Source organism: Chlorocebus sabaeus, chromosome X (assembly GCF_047675955.1).
Source record: "Chlorocebus sabaeus isolate Y175 chromosome X, mChlSab1.0.hap1, whole genome shotgun sequence".
In the NCBI taxonomy this organism is placed as follows: domain Eukaryota; kingdom Metazoa; phylum Chordata; class Mammalia; order Primates; family Cercopithecidae; genus Chlorocebus; species Chlorocebus sabaeus.
The window spans coordinates 86,228,393-86,245,009 of NC_132933.1; the positions used below are offsets into that span (position 1 = coordinate 86,228,393).

Here is a 16,617-nt window from a genome sequence, read left to right on the forward strand (position 1 = left end):
CCATGTAATATATGGTGGAATCAAACAGTGAGATGTCCTACTTCCAGGAGATTGCTAGTCACCATTGTGGATAAGCCAAAAAGAGTGGGCAGTACTTCTTCCCTTCTACGATTCACCTCTCCATGACCCAGCCCACCCTTTGGAATTGTTTCTGTTGAGGATAAAATTAGCCATTATTGGGCTGTGGGAGTTAGGAAAAAGAAGCTGGAGTCTTGGTAGTATAGTCACTGAGTAATTGGTCCTAAAGCTTGGCCAACTCCTTTCTTCGTATATGGTAAATAGAGAAGCCACTGGGCCCTGAATATGCAGACTTGAATTCTGCTTTTAGCTCTACCATTGAACACTGTGTGACTTTGGGAAAATTCTATCCCTTTTCTGAGCATTAGTTTCCTCATCTTGGATTAAGTTGTCCTGAATAATACTTTTAGGATCCCATGACTATATGTTTTCAATTATCTGATAGTTTGAAGTTTTAACTGGTTGCCAAAGAGAAGGAAAAAAAAAAAAAAAAAAAAAAAAAAAAAACAAAAAAAAAAACGATGGAATGTGCTGTCTTATGAGTACTAAGGTGCCTGTTACCAAAGGACTTCAAGTAGAGCTGGATGGTATTTCTTTACTGGGCAAAAGGCCACTGGGCCGAAGATTAATTTTAAACCTCCCTTTGACTCTAAGATTGTCAGAGTCTAAAAATGGTCTCAAAGAATGTGCATTTACATATGAGGTCATAGGCTTCTTGTTATCAGTCTCACCTTCCCTCCACAACCTCACAAAGTCCTATACCTTTCTCCCTTTTCTTGGGCATTTAAAAAAAAAGTAAAGAAATATTTTGGCATCAGCATTTCATTTTGTACAGACAAGCCTCATTCTATAGTTCTCATTCTATTCTTCCAGTCCTTTGGTAAGGATGTGGACCTGGGTTGTGCTTGCAAATGCCCACCGGTTTGTATCTCTGCTCTTTTAGGATATTTTATTCCCTGGCCTATGAGGATGGGATGGAGTACTTGATTGCCATGGGAAAAAAAGAAACTCTTCTTATTGACATCTTCAGATACAGCTATTCCAGATTGCTTGGTAATTGGGACAGGGTGGAGGGAGTGTGGGGCAAGACCATCAAACTTAACAGAAATCAGAAATTGGAGTATTTGATTGAGTTTTATCCAGTCCCAGCCCTGCAAATAAATCATACCATGAATTCAATTCCCAACTGGGACAACTCAGCCAAAAGCCTTCTTGGGAAGTCAACTTATCTCCCCTTCCAGTACTGCTGGTTGAGTAACTAATTTTTTTTTATGATACCATAATTTTATGGAATCTTGTGGTGATTGGTACATGACCAGTGACTCACTTTGGCTAGGGTAACAGCAGAGCAAAGCAAGAGGTTTCGGGTGTTAGCTGAGTGCTGGTCTGGCTTGTGGCTTGTCTCCAATACCCTTTGTTCCCCAGCTCTGGGTGGGATAGTAACAACAATCATAGCAACTCCTCACATGCGTAGCACAATCTGGAGTTTCCACAGCACTCTCACATACATTATCTCATTTTTCCCTTCAACATAATCCAGGGTAGTTTCTGTGCTTTTGCTCCCACTTGGAAAGAGTATTTTAGCAGTCAGTAGAAGAACGTTTTCCCTCAAAATCAGTCCAGAGTTTGCTGTTCTTAATTTCATCCTATTTCTTTTATAATGGTATCTTTGTATTCTTGGCTACACAATTTCTTTTCCCCATTCCTTTAACAATTATTTTTCAGCACTTGTCAAACACTAACCAAATATTTATATTTTTAATTTATAGTCTTCTAAGTTGCATTTGTCTTTTGAGGTTTGTGCTTTGTTTGTTGTGTGTGTGCATATACACAAATGTTTTGAAGACAAAATAATTGACTCATATGGTTAGCATTTACTTTTGGCCAAGTAGAAGCAGCCTAGTTCAGTTGGTCATTAATTCTGTCTGTACAGTGACAACAGCTTTTAGTAAGGATTTTTTTTTTCTTTTTCTTCCCCAGCTGGGGCATTACCTCTTGCTCTGTGTGCTAGAATAAAAGACAAACAATAGATGAGACTTCTTTAATTTTGCAAAGGTGCATTCTCCTCTGTTGATATACCATTCCTGACATTGCTGGGCCAGATGTTGCTATCACTAACAGTTAAAATTCTTCAGCCACTTTGGAAATGTTGAAAGTAGCTCATTAAAAACTGTAGTACCCACCTGTGGTCTCTAAATTATGTCTATTCCAGGCACAGATTTTAGTATACTTAAACATAAAATGATAATTTACTTTTATCACATGCCCATGAAATAAAATCAAAATGACACATCCTCAGTCCTGGCCTCCTCCACCTCCCAGTATCAATAGCTGACACATTGCTCATCCCTTACTTCCTAAAGCTTTGTCCTATACTACCCTATCAGGGTTCTTTTTTTTTTTTTTTTCTTCTCTGGCTTCCCCTTCTTGGTTGCTCTCTTGTATTTCTGCACTTCCAGCTTCAAGTATGAGTGACCTCAATGTTGGTTCTTGTCCTCCTCCTCCTCCTCCTGCTCCTCCTCCTCCTCCTTCTTCTTTTTTTTTTTTTTTTTTTTTTTTTTTTTTTTGAGACTGAGTCTGGCTCTGTCACCCAGACTGGAGTACAGTGGCACGATCTTGGCTCACTGAAACCTCTGCCTCCTGGGTTCAAGCGATTCTCCTGCCTCAGCCTCACAAGTTGCTGGGACTACAGGCGTGCACCACCACGCCTGGCTCGTTTTTGTATTTTTAGTAGATACGGTGTTTCGCGTTGTTGGCCAGACTGGTCTTGAACTCCTTGACCTCAAGTGATCCACCTGCCTCGACCTCCCAAAATGCTGGGATTGCTGGCAGGAGCCACTGTGCCCAGCCATTCTTCTTTACCCATTATTTAACTTCTGTCAGGATTTACTTAGGCCAGTGGTTATCAAACCCCAGAGGTTTTTATTTAATTAATCTGCAGCATAGGATTTTTTTCAGTGCTCCATATGATTCTGATGTGCTGCTATAAGCAAGAACTGTTATTCTGGTGTTTTTATGCATTTGACACGTCTCCAACTTCACCTTATGTTTCACATATTGTATATGCTTGTTGGGCATGACCATTGAAATGTTCCTGTGTCCGCTTCAACTTCTCTATACTGAAAATAGTTGAAAAACAGTGCATTTTCTTTTCTTTTACCAAGCAGCTCTCCTTTCACGCTTCTCATGGCACTTGGATTCTTCTGGTTTCCCAGGCAGGAACTCTCAGAATCTTCTCTGACTCTGGTCATTCTGTTTGTCCTCACTTTTGTAAGGTTTGTATTTCCCACCATCATTCCTCTCTGTTCCTATTGTAACCACTTTTGACCTGGTCCTTATCTCCTCAGGCTTGGGCAGTAACACTCTCAAATCATTATTTAAAATGCACTCAGGTTAACATTCACAAAATGCTTTTCTGCCCATCCTAAAATATCACTGAGGAAAAAAATTTCAGTGAAGACTGGGGGGACCTCCATTCTCTATTTTAGAGTTCAATACTGCCTTGAAAAGTGTGCCAGACTCATAGCTTCTAAATTACCTTTGAGTTCTGTCTTCTTCTTACTAGCCAAATAAAGATAGGTGTATACATTCCCTCTGAGCCTCAGTATTTTTTAATCTATTAATTAAAAAAATTCCATAAGTTATTGGGGTACAGGTGGTATTTGGTTACATGGATACTTTCTTTAGTGGTGATTTGTGAGATTTTGGTGCATCCATCACCCGAGCAGTATACACTGCACCCTATTTGTAGTATTTTATCCCTCGTCCCCCCTCACTTCCTTCCCTCCAAGTCCCCAAAGTCCACTGTGTCATTCTTACGCCTTTGCATCCTCATAGCTTAGCTCCCACATATCAGTGGAAACATAGTGTTTGGTTTTCCATTCATGAGTTACTTCACTAAGAATAATAGTCTCAAATCTCATCCATATATATACACATATATGTATATGTACAGACATATATGTGTATATATACACACATGTGTACATATATACATGCACATATATGTACATATGTGTGTGCATACACATACACATATATGCATATATGTGTACATATATGTGCAGACACATCTGTGTATGTGTACAAGCACATATATGTACACATATATGCACATGTGTTTCTGTACATATACATATATGTGTGTATATATATACATACACATTTATGTCTGTATATATACATATATATGTGTGTGTGTGTATATATACACATATGATTCTTTTTAGTTCTTTAAGGAATATTCACACTGTTTTCCAAAGTGACTGCACTAGTTTACATTTCTACCAGCAGTGTAGAAGTGTTGCCTGTTCACCACATCCACACCAGCATCTACTGTTTTTTTATTTTTGGATTATGGCCATTTTTGCAAGAGTGAGGCGGTATTACATTGTGGTTTTGATTTGCATTTGCCCAATCATTAGTGATGTTGAGCACTTTTTCATGTTTGTCGGCCATTTGTGTATCTTTTTTTGAGAATTGTCTATTTATGTCCTTAGCCCACGTTTTGATGGGATTGTTTGTTTTTTCTTCCTGATTTTTTTGAGTTCATTATAGATTCTGGATATTAGTCCTGTGTCAGATGTATATATTGTGCAGATTTTCTCCCACCCTGTGGGTTGTCTGTTTACTCTGCTGACTGTTTCTTTTGCCATGCAAAAGCTCTTTACTTTAATTAAGTCCCAGCTATTTATCTTTGTTTTTATTGCATTTACTTTTGAGTTCTTAATCATGAAATCATTGCCTAAGCCAATGTCTCAAAGGGTTTTTTCAATGTTATCTTCTAGAATTTATATAGATTCGGGTTTTAGGTTTAAGTCCTTAATGTCTCGAGTTGATTTTTGTATAATATGAGAGATGACATTCCAGTTTAATTCTCCTACATGTGGCTTGCTAATTACCCCAGAACCATTTGTTGAAAGGGTGTCCTTTTCCCACTTTATGTTTTTGCTTGCTTTGTCAAAGATCAGTTGTCTGCAAGTATTTGAGGTTATTTTTGGGTTTTCTATTTCATTCCATTGGTATATTTCCCTATTTATATACCAGTACCATGCTGTTTTGGTGACTATGGCCTTATAGTAGAGTATGAAATCAGGTAGTGTGATGATGCCTCCAGATTTGTTCTTTTTGCTCAGTCTTGTTTTGGTTATATGGGCTCTTTTTTGGTTCCATGTGAATTTTAGAATCGTTTTTTTTTTTTCTAATTCTGTGAAGAATGATGGTGGTATTTTGATGGGAATTGAGTTGAATTTGCAGACTGCTTTTGGCAGTGTGGTCATTTTCACAATATTGGTTCTACCCATCCACGAGCATGGGATGTTTCCATTTGTCTGTATCGTCTTTGATTTCTTTCAACAGTGTCGTGTATTTTTCCCTGTAGAGGTTTTTCACCTCCTTGGTTAGATATATTCCTAAGTATTTATTTATTTATTTTTTGCAGCTGTTGTAAAAGGGGTTGAGTTCTTGATTTGATTCTCCACTTGGTCTCTGTTGGTGTATAGGAGAGCTACTGAATTCTGTACTTTAATCTTGTATCTGGAAACTTTGTTGAATTATTTTATGAGCTCTAGGAGCTTTCTGAAGGAGTCTTTAGGGTTTCCAATGTAAATGATCATATCATCAGCAAATAGTGACAGTTTGACTTCCTCTTTAACAGTTTGGATGCACTTCATTTCTTTCTCTTGTCTGGTTGCTCTGAAGAGGACATCCAGTACTATGTTGAAGAGGAGTGGTGAGAGTGGGCATGCTTGTCTTTTTCCAGTCCTCAGAGGGAATGCTTTCAACTTTTCCCCATTCAATATTATGTTGGCTGTGGGTTTGTCATAGATGCCTTTTATTACATTGAGGTATGTCCCTTGTATGCCGATTTTGTTAAGAGCTTTAATCATAAAGGGATGCTGGACTTTGTTGAATGCTTTTTCTTCATGTAATGAGATGATCATGTGATTTCTTTTGTTTCAAATTCTGTTTATGGGGTATATCACATTTATTGCCTTGTGTATGTTATACCGTCCCTGCATCCCTGGTATGAAACCCACTTGATCATGGTGGATTATCTTTTTGATATGTTGTTGAATTCAGTTAGCTAGTATTGTGTTAGGATTTTAGCATCTATGTTCATCAAGGGATATCAGTCTGTAGTTTTGTGTTTTGGTTATGTCCTTTCCTGGTTTAGGTAATAGGGTGATTCATACAATGAATTAGGGTGGCTTCTCTCTTTCTCTATCTTGTGGAATAGTGTCAAAAAGATTGGTACCAATTGTTCTTTGAATGTCTTCTAGAAATCTGTTGTGAATCCATCTGATCCTGTACTTTTGTTGTTGTTGTTGTTGTTGGTAATGTTTTAATTACCATTTCAATATCTTTGCCTGTTATTTGTCTGTTCAGGATATATAATTCTTCCTGATTTAAGCTAGGGGGGTTGTATTTTTCTGGGAATTTATCCATCTCTTCTAGGTTTTCTACTTTATGTGTGTAATGATGTTCACAGTAGCCTGGAATGATCTTTTGTATTTCAGTGGTGTCAGTCCTAATATCTCCCCTTTTGTTTCTTAATGAGGTTGTTTGGATTTTCTCCCTTCTTTTCTTGGTTAATCTTGCTAATGGTCTATCAATTTTATTTGTCTTTCAAAAAACCAGCTTTTTGTTGTATTTATCTTTCATGTGTTTTTTGTTGTTGTTGTTTCAATTTCATTTAGTTCTGCTCTGATCTTGGTTATTTCCTTTCTTTTGCTGGGTTTGAGTTTGGTTTGTTCTTGTTTCTCTAGTTCCTTGATGCATGACCTTAGAATATCAGTTAGTGCTCTTTCATTCATTTCCATGTAGGTGTTTAGGGCTATGAACTTTCCTCTTAGCACCACCTTCGCTGTATCCTTTTGATAAGTTGTATTGTTATTGTCATTCAGTTCTAAGAATATTTTTAATTTCCATCTTGATTTTGTATTTGACTCAATGATCATTCAGGAGGAGGTTATATACTTTCCATGTATTTGCATGGTTTTGAAGGTTCCTTTTGGAGTTGATTTCCAGTTTTATTCCACTTTGGTCTGACAGAGTGCTTGATATAATTTCAGTTTTCTTAAATTTATGGAGGCTCGTTTTAAGGCCTATCATATGGCCTATCTTGGAGAAAGTTCCACGTGCTGTTGAATAGAATGTGTATTCTGTGGTTGTTGAATGAAATATTCTATATATATCTGTTAATTCCATTTATTCCAAGGTATAGGTTAAATCTATTGTTTCTTTGTTGACTTTCTCTGTTGATGACCTGTCTAGTGCTGTCAGTAGAGTATTGAAGTCCGCCACTATCATTGTGTTGCTGTGTATCTCACTTCTTAGGTCTGTTAGTAATAGTTTCATAAATTTGGAAGCTCTAGTATTATTTGCATATATATTTAGGATTGTGATATTTTTCTGTTGGACAAGGACTTGTATGATTATATAATGTCCCTCTTTGTCTCTTTTAAGTGCTGCTGCTTTAAGGTTTATTTTGTCTGATATAAGCATAGCTACCTCTGCTCACTTTTGGTGTCCATTTGCATGAAATGCCTTTTTCCATCCTTTTTCTTTAAGGTTATGTGAGTCCTTATGTGTTAGGTGAGTCTCCTGAAGGCAGCAGATAATTGGTTGGTGATTTTTTGTCCTTTCTGCAGTCCTGTATTTCTTAAGTGGAGCATTTAGGCCATTTGCATTCAATGTTAGTATTGAGATGTGAGGTACCATTGCATCCATTGTGCTATTTGTTGCCTGTGTATCTTGCTTTTTTGTTATTTTTGAATTTTATTTTTGTTTTATAGGACCTGTGTGATTTATGCTTTAAAGAGTTTCTGTTTTTATGTGTTTCCAGGATCTGTTTCAAGATTTAGAGCTCCTTTTAGTAGTTCTTGTAGTGGTGGTTTGGTAGTGGTGAATTCTATCAGCATTTGTTTGTCTGAAGAAGACTGTATCTTTCCTTCATATATGATGCTTACTTTCAGTGGATACAACATTCCTGGCTGATAGTTGTATATTTTTAGGAGGCTGAATATAGGACCCAAATTCCTTCTAGCTTATAGGGTTTGTGTTGAGAAATTTGCTGTTAATCTGATAGGTTTTCCTTTGTGGGTTACCTGGTGCTTTTACCCTTTCCCTCCTCTCCCCTCTCCTCTTCTCTCCTCCTCTCCCCTGTCCTCCCCTCCCCTTCCCTTCCCTTCCCTCCTCTTCCTTTCCTTTCCCATCTCACAGGTGTTAAGATTCTTTCCTTTGTCTTAACTTTAGATAACCTGATGACAGTGTGCCTAGGCAATGATCTTTTTGAGATGAATTTCCCAGGTGTTCTTTGTGCTTCTTGTATTTGGATGTCTAGATCTCTACCAAGGCTGGGGAAGTTTTTCTCTGTTATTGCCACAAATATGTTTTCCAAACTTTTAGATTTCTCTTCTTCCTCAGGAACACTGATTATTCTTAAGTTTGGTCATTTAACATAATCCCAGACTTTTGGAGTCTTTGTTCATATTTTCTTATTCTGCTTTTCCTTTGTCTTTGTTGGACTGGGTTAATTCGAAGACCTTGTCTTTGAGCCATGAATTTCTTTCTACTACTTGTTCAATTCTATTGCTGAGACTTTCCAGAGCATTTTGCATTTCTAAAAGTTTGTCCATTGTTTCCTGAAGTTTTTATTGTTTTTTCTTTATGCTATCTATTTCCTTGAATATTTCTCCCTTCACTTCTTGTATCATTTTTTAGATTTCCTTGTATTGGGCTTCACCTTTCTCTGTTGCCTCCCTGATTCGCTTAGTAACTAACCTCCTGAATTCTTTTTCAGGTAAGTCAGAGATTTCATCTTGGTTTGGATCCATTGCTGGTGAGGTAGTGTGATTTTTTGGGGGGTGTTAAAGAGCCTTGTTTTTTCATATTACCAGAGTTGGTTTTTTTGGTTCCTTCTCATTTGCATAGGCTCTGTCAGTGGGAAGGTCTAGGGCTGAAGGCTGTTGTTCAGATTCTTTTGTCCCATGGGATGTTCCCTTGATGTAATACTCTCCCCCTTTACCTTTGTACATGGCTTCCTGTGAGCCAAACAGCAGTGATTGCTATATCTCTTCTGAGTCTAGTCACCCAGCAAGTCTATCTGGCTGTGGGCTGGTACTGGGGGTTGTCTGCACAGAGCCCTGTGATGTGAACAATCTATGGGTCTATCAGCTGTAGATACCAGCACCTATTCTGGTGGAGGTGTCAGGAGATGAAATGGTCTCTGTGACAGTTCTTAGCTTTGGTGGTTTAATATTCCATTTTTGTGGTGGTTGGCCTCCTGCCAGGAGGTGGTGCTTTTCAGAGAGCATCAGCTTTGGTAGTATGCAGAGGAACCAGTGATACACTGGGCCCTAGAACTCTCAAGAGTTTATGCCCTTTGTCTTCAGCTACCATGGTGGGTAGGGAAGGCCCATGAGGTGGGGGTAGGGCTAAGGATGTCTGAGCTCAGACTCTCCTTGGACAGGTCTTGTTGTGGGGGTGAAGTTCCTAGATCCATGGAGTTGTGTACCTAGGAGGATTATGGCTGCTTCTGCCGAGTCATGCAGGTGGTTAGGAAAGTGGATCAAAGCCAGCAGTCACAGGACTCACCCAGCTCCCATGAAATCCAAAGGGCCAGTCTCACTCCCACTGTGCCCCCTTAACAGTCCCAAGTTTGTTTCCGGGCAATGGGTGAGTAGGGCTTGCGAACCTGCCCCAGGTTACCCACCTCTCAGCTGTGAAAGAAAAAGGCTTTGGTTCTTCCCCCTCCTGTAGAGTCTTCACACCAGATTCATGCCCTACCCAAAGTTCTGGCCAGGATGCTTCTCTCCTGGTTCAAATTGTTACAAAGTTCAGCTGGAGACTTCCTTTTCCCTGTGGCATTTTCCCCTGTGGCATTTTCCCCTGTGCCTCTGGCCACCCTTGCGAAGGTTCCCTGTGGTTACAGTCCTGCTTGGGGACCCAGCAAACTCCCGGGGCTTTTCTCGCTGCTTCCTCTACCCCTGTATTTTGCTTGGCTCTCTAAATTGACTCAGCTCCAGGTAAAGTCAGAGACTTCTTCTGCATATGAGACCTTTAGTTTCCTTAGTGTGGGTGTGTGTTAAGGAATGGAGGATCTCCTTTTCCCACTTCCGCTGTTGGAGTACTCACAGTTTTGGAGTGTCTCCTGGGTCCTGCAGGAGCAGTCCACTTCCTTAAGAGTGTCTGTGGGTCCTCTCGAGATCCCTGGTTTGTTCTTGCAGTCGTCCTGGAGCTAAAATGCACGATGAAAACCTCCTGACACGGCTCTGTCCATCCGAGTTGGAACTTCAATCTAGTCCTGCCTCCCATATGCCATGATGATGCCCCAGCTCTACTTCTTTACCGAGATCTTGAGAAAGATCTCACATCTGTCTGTTCCTTCCTCAACATGTGATCATCTTCTTTAATATATTTATTCATTTATTTATTTGAGACGGAGTCTCGCTTTGTTACCCAGGCTGGAGTGCAGTGGCACAATCTTGGTTTACGGCAACCTCAACCTCCCGGGTTCAAGCAATTCTTGTGCCTCAGCCTCCCAAGCTGGAATTACAGGTGTGTGCAACCACACCTGGCTCATTTTTGTATTTTTAGTAGAGTCGTGGTTTCACCATATTGGCCAGGCTGGTCTTAAACTCCTGACCTCATGTGATCCACTCAGTATTCTATAGATTCTCAACATTTTCTCATTCAACTAATATTTGTTTAATGCCTACTGTGTGCCAGGCACTATTGTAAGCACTGATGATGAAGTAGCCAACAAAATAGGTACCATGGTCTCACAGCATTTACATTCTAACTGGGGAAGAAACAAGCAATAAAGTACATAAGATGTATGATATGTCAGAAAGTCATATGTGCTATGGAAAAGAATAAAATAGGAAATGGGGATAGGAATTCTGGAAAGAAGGTGAAAAATTGAAAGAGTGCTCAGAGAAGCCTGACTGAGAAGACTGTATATGAACAAAGAACTGAAGAAGATGAGGGAGGTAGCCATGCAGATATCTGGGGAAGAACATTCCCGCTTGAGTGAACAGCAGATGTGAAAGGCCTTAGGGTGAAGGCATTTCTGGTTAGTTTGAAGATCAACAAGGAGGCCAGCATGGCTCGAGTGAAGATAATAAGGAAAAGAGTAGTAGAACACAAGGTCAAGAAATAATGGGGGAAGTTGAGGTAGGCATATCATCTAAGGTCTCCATTGGCCATTATAAGAACTTAATTTTATATGCCATACATCACTCTGTATATTTTATGTTTTTACATACCCATTCATTTTTGAAGTTACATCCAAAACTGTGTAGGACTTGTGTGTTGTTATGAATGAAAGCGGAGCCATCCATGGCTTTTGAGGCTGGAAATGACATGATCTAACATGTTTTATCTCCTTTATCTTTATTTTCTATTCTCCCTAGAAAAAAATGGGTAGGCCCCAGGTTTCTCCCTCCACAGATTCTCTCTCAATATGGGACAGAGACACAGAAAAACCTTTTTTTCTGACTGCACTTTATTTTCAGGTGAAACAGACAAGGTCAGAGCTAAAAGAGCCCTTAAAACTGTGATTTTCAACATTGACTGCCCATGAGAATCACTTGGTGAACTGTAAAATGTCACGTGCTCATGACACATTTTTGACCAACTACAACAGAATCTTAGGGGAGGGACCCAGGTGTCACTATTTTTTGGTACTCCCAAGGTGCAACCAAGACTGAGAACCACTGGTCTAAGAGATTAGCCAAATCAACTCCCTCTTGGTATGAATGGGGAACTTGACTCCAGCATTTGGAAGGAATATTCTCCTGGTGGCAGAGCTCTCGGGACTAGGACCATCCACTATGCCGAGATAATACAGGAAACGCAAACTTTACAAATAGTGGGGCAGAAGGAAGATATGATGTTTGATAGTTTGGAAGGAGGTTATGGACAATATAAACCTTGGATAGAAGTGACCTTGGGTCAGATCAGAAAAGGGAAAGGCTGAGTGCCAACACCAAAAGGTAAAGCAACATTTGAATTACAGGCCAGACATCTGGAAATGATGACACTGTACATTTTAGAAGCTTGATTTTCCAGCAAGCAGTGCTCTCAAGGCTAGGTTGAGCAACTGCATTGATTTTGTCTTGTGCATATGGGTGGATGGATGGGCTCACAGGAGAGGAATGGGCAAGGCATGGAGACCATCTGCTGTCTTCTTCACCATTTTTAATCTCACATCTCCTGCACTGTCCAGGCAAAGCAACTATCCTGAAGTGCTGAGTCCTTAATTTAGACTTGTCCTTCTGTACTGCCTACCCATACTACATAGAAAGAGCATGTTTCACCCTACAGGCATGTGTGCAAGTTGAGGAGAGCAACAGCCACAAGCTGCAGCAAGAAGCAGCTGCACCCCCAGCAGCCTGGGTACCTCACATCCAGCAGAAACTTGGCCGACATCAATTATTCAGGGCATGATGAACTAATTTGGGGATTAGTATTGATGTCAGCTGTATTGTTTCTCCTCTTCCCTGTCTGCTTGCATTCTTAATCTTCTACATTATTTTTTGAGGAATCAGGACAGGGGGATGGGTGGGAAGAGCAGCCACATGACAGACAGGTAAAATAAGGAGATAACTCTAGTCATATTGCCACTTGTTGCCCCTTGTAAACACAATCAGTGTATATACAATACATACTTGGATAAGTTTGGGTGAGAAATTGGGTGAATCAAATTATATTTGGGGGCCTATATAAAAATATTCATAGCAGCTTTAACATTTTTTGTGGGGGCTAACTTAAACAGTATCCTATTGGAATAATAAATTCAAAATATTAAATGAAGCTAAATAACCATCTTTTAAAATGAGGCATAATTCACATACTATAAGATTTACCCTTTTAAAGTGTATAAGTCACTGGTTTTAGCATACTCACAAAGTCACATGACCATCACCACTATCTAATTCCAGGGCGTTTTCACCACCCTGGAAAGAAACTTATACCTATTAAGTAGTCACTTCCCATTTCCCTTTCTCCCTTGGCCCTTATAACCACTAAAGCTAGTTTATGATTGATTGCCTATTCTGGACATTTCATAGGTTCATTCATATTACTGCATATGTTAAGCACATCATTCTTTTCTCTGACTGAATAATTTTCATTGTAGGATGGATCACATTTTGTTTACCATTTGTCAGCTGAAGAACATGTGGATTTTCCCCACTTTTTGGCTATTATAAATAATGTGCTAGGAACATTTGTTTACAGGTTTTTGTATGGACATATATTTTCAATTCTTTTGGGTATCTACACCTAGGAGTGAAATTGCTGGATCATGTTGTAACATGATGTTTAACATTTTGAGGAACTACAAAATTATTTTCCAAAGAGGCTGCATCATTTTGTATTCTTGCCAGCAATACACAAGGGTTCCAGCTTCTCCACATCCTTGTCCCCCAGGCTAGAGAGCAATGGCACGATCTCAGCTCATTGCAACCTCTGCCTAGCGGGTTCAAGTGATTCTCTTGCCTCAGCCTCCCAAGGAGCTGGGATTACAGGTGCCTGCCACCATGCCTGGCTAATTTTTGTATTTTTAGTAGAGACGGGGTTTCACCATGTTGGCCAGGCTGGTCTTGAACTCCTGACGTCAGGTGATCCACCTGCGTCGGCCTCCCAAAGTGCTGGGATAACAGGAGTGAGCCACCATGCCTGGCAGGCTATTTTGTTTTTGTTTTTGGTAGTGGATATAAAGTGCTCTCTTATTGTGGTTTTCATTTGCATTCCCTATTTTGCTAATAACACTGACCATCGTTTCATGTATTTATGGGCCATTTGTAAGTCTTAGAGTGATATCTATTCAAATTCTCTACTCATTTTTAAATTATCTGTCTTTTTTATATTTCATTTGCAAGAGTTTTTTGTATATTCTAGATACAAGTCTCTTATCAGATATGTGATATGAAAATTTTTTTCTCCCATTATGTGGATTGTCTTTTCACTTTCTTGATGGTGTCCTTTGAAGCACAAACATTTTTAACTTTTAAATTTTGTTGACATGTCATTGTTCTGTTTTTCTCTTTTGTTGTTTGTGCTTTCGTTGCTATATCTAAGAAACCACTGCCAGTGTCACAAAAATTTATACCTATATTTTCTTATAAGAAAAATATTAATTATAGAATATTATATTTTCTTATAAGAAAACTTTTATAAGAGTTTTATAGTTTTAACTCTTACATTTGGGGATTTAGTCTATTGTGACTTAGTTTTGTATATGATGTGATGCTGGGGTCCAATTTGATTCTTTTGCATGTGGATATCCAGTTTCCCCAACACCCTTTTGTGAAGACTTTTTTTCCCATTGAATTTTCTTGGCATTCTTTAAAAAATCCATCAGCCATAGTATAGCAACTCAATTTATAATGGTCAAATTAAAAACAGCCCAATGTTTGCAAAAAATATATATAAATTGTGGTATATCCATACAATAGGATACTACACAACAATAGTAATTAACAAATGTTCTACACAAAACATAATGGATAACTATCACAGACATTATATTTAGCAAGATAAACCAGAAACAGAAGAGCACATCTTGTATGATTCAAATTTATGTGAATTTCAAGGACAGGTATAACTAATTGTAATGATAGAAGCCAGTGCTGTAATTACCTGGGGAGGAGGCGATATTGACTAGGAAGGGGCATGAGGGAGCCTGCTGGGGTAATAGAAAGGTTCTGTGTATTTATCTGGGTGGTGTTTATTTACATGGGCATGCACATATGTAAAAATTTATTAGTTTACTTAATCTTTGTGCTTCTTACTATGTATATGTTGTACTGCAATCAGAAACAGACAAAAAATCCCGGCATGTTACCCACATGAATTTTTAGAGCACTTCCACATTACCTCATCTGTGTAACTTCTGAGTTACACAGATCAGATATTCTCTGGAAAAGTTGGGAAGTTGGAGAAAGTATTTCAGGGTGTAGCTGACAAACAGTACAACTGAGTGGGTGATGGACTTTAGCAGAATCAGAACCCCATCATGTGTTATACTCCATGGGATTGAGACAAGAGGCATCTGCCACTTCCCTTCCTCTCCCCAACCCTCAGTAATGTAAAGAGAATACAACCCCATATCAGAGTTGGGGTGAAAAAAATTTTCTTGAGCAGCCACAACCTTAGGTTGTGGAGGTGAGAGGGACTGTTCTGTGGAACATGATGTGCTATTTCATAAAGTCCATAATAACATCCTCACTTATTTGCCAATCTGATTTTATTTCTTTTGCACTTCCATTTCAAAGGCGATTGTCTCAGAAAAGTTTCCAAATGTTTGTCGACCGAGTGAATCCTGTACAGAAATGCGTTGATGAAAAAAATCCAGCAAACACTTAGAACAATGTTTATTTTAGCCAAGGTGGCTTAGGTACTGAGGGTATCATGAAGAATCTTTTCCTTAAGCATCAGGTAACTGGTGGTTGCGATTAATAAGGAGGAAACTGCTATAGTGGCTCCCATCTTAAACATGGCCTTCATGCTCCAGCTGGAAAGGTCAATGAAGAAGCTTGGGTGCCTTTCCCTTTTCTTCCCCACATATCCCAAGAATGACAAATGTGCACTCTTTTTACTATAAATCTCACTCTTCTGAAGAGGAAAGAAGAAAGGGAACCTACTAATTACCAAATGTCTCATATGTATCAAGCCCTATACTTGGTCCTTTAACATGTATTATTGCATTTAATTTTATAAATTACTGTATAGTATATTATTTAAACCTCCATTTTGCAGATGAAGAAACTGATGCTGACAAAGGTAAAACCGTTTGTTTGAGGATGCAGAATTAAGATTCAAACCCAAGTTGACATGTCCCTAACTAAGAGCTTTGCTCTTTTCTTGATATGAGATTACTACTATTGTTTGGAAAGTCATTATCTGAAAGAGAAATGATCTATGTTGCTAGATTCATATGCATAGTTAACCATAGTCCAGGGAATGTGGCATGTTGACAAGCTAACAATTAGTAAGCACTGTTGAGGTACACACTCTGTGCCAGGTGCAGGGCTAGGCACTGGACATGCAGCAGTCTCTACTTTTGGGAATTGTATAGGTCTGTATATATTGCCAACTTAGCCAGAAGTTTAGAGGATTCAGCCACATCCTTTGTGATACTTTGGAAGAGTGTCTAGCTGCAGTATGGAATACCTCAGAGTAACTCTAATTTTCTGAAAATATAATTACTCTCTCTTACTTTTTCGTTTTAAAAGCAGTTACATATGCTACAGGAAACTGTTGATTACAGGAAAAAATTCATATAAGGCTGGACTTTGTCCCTAGGTAATGACATTTAACCCTTATTAGGTAGTTTTACACATACTCCCCGACCTCTTCAAAAGAGTCCAGAATCTATGATTTTGTTGTCTTTAACAAAGTCAATTTGTTAAGTTTCTAATGAAAGATAATTTAATTTGTACGCTTTGAATAAACAGTATGAGAAAAACAGAGGGAAAGCTAGGCACAGTGGCTCACTCCTTTAATTCCAGCACTTTGGGAGGCCAAGGTGGGCGGATCACCTGAAGTCAGGAGTTCAAGACCAGCCTGACCAATATGATGAAACGCTGT

The 16,617-nt window shown here is 39.0% G+C and overlaps 1 protein-coding gene across 7 annotated transcripts in view; it reads left to right on the forward strand.

Annotated features, from left to right (window-relative positions):
* Positions 1–16,617, forward strand: part of EDA2R (ectodysplasin A2 receptor) — a 205,503-nt gene that overhangs the window by 2,921 nt on the left and 185,965 nt on the right. The window contains exon 2 of one of the 7 annotated variants that reach the window (XM_037994673.2): positions 962–1,071. The exons of the other annotated variants lie outside the window; for them this stretch is intronic. The gene's annotated coding sequence lies outside the window, so the exon portion shown is untranslated. The remainder of the gene's footprint in view (positions 1–961; positions 1,072–16,617) is intronic. 7 annotated transcript variants of the gene reach the window in all.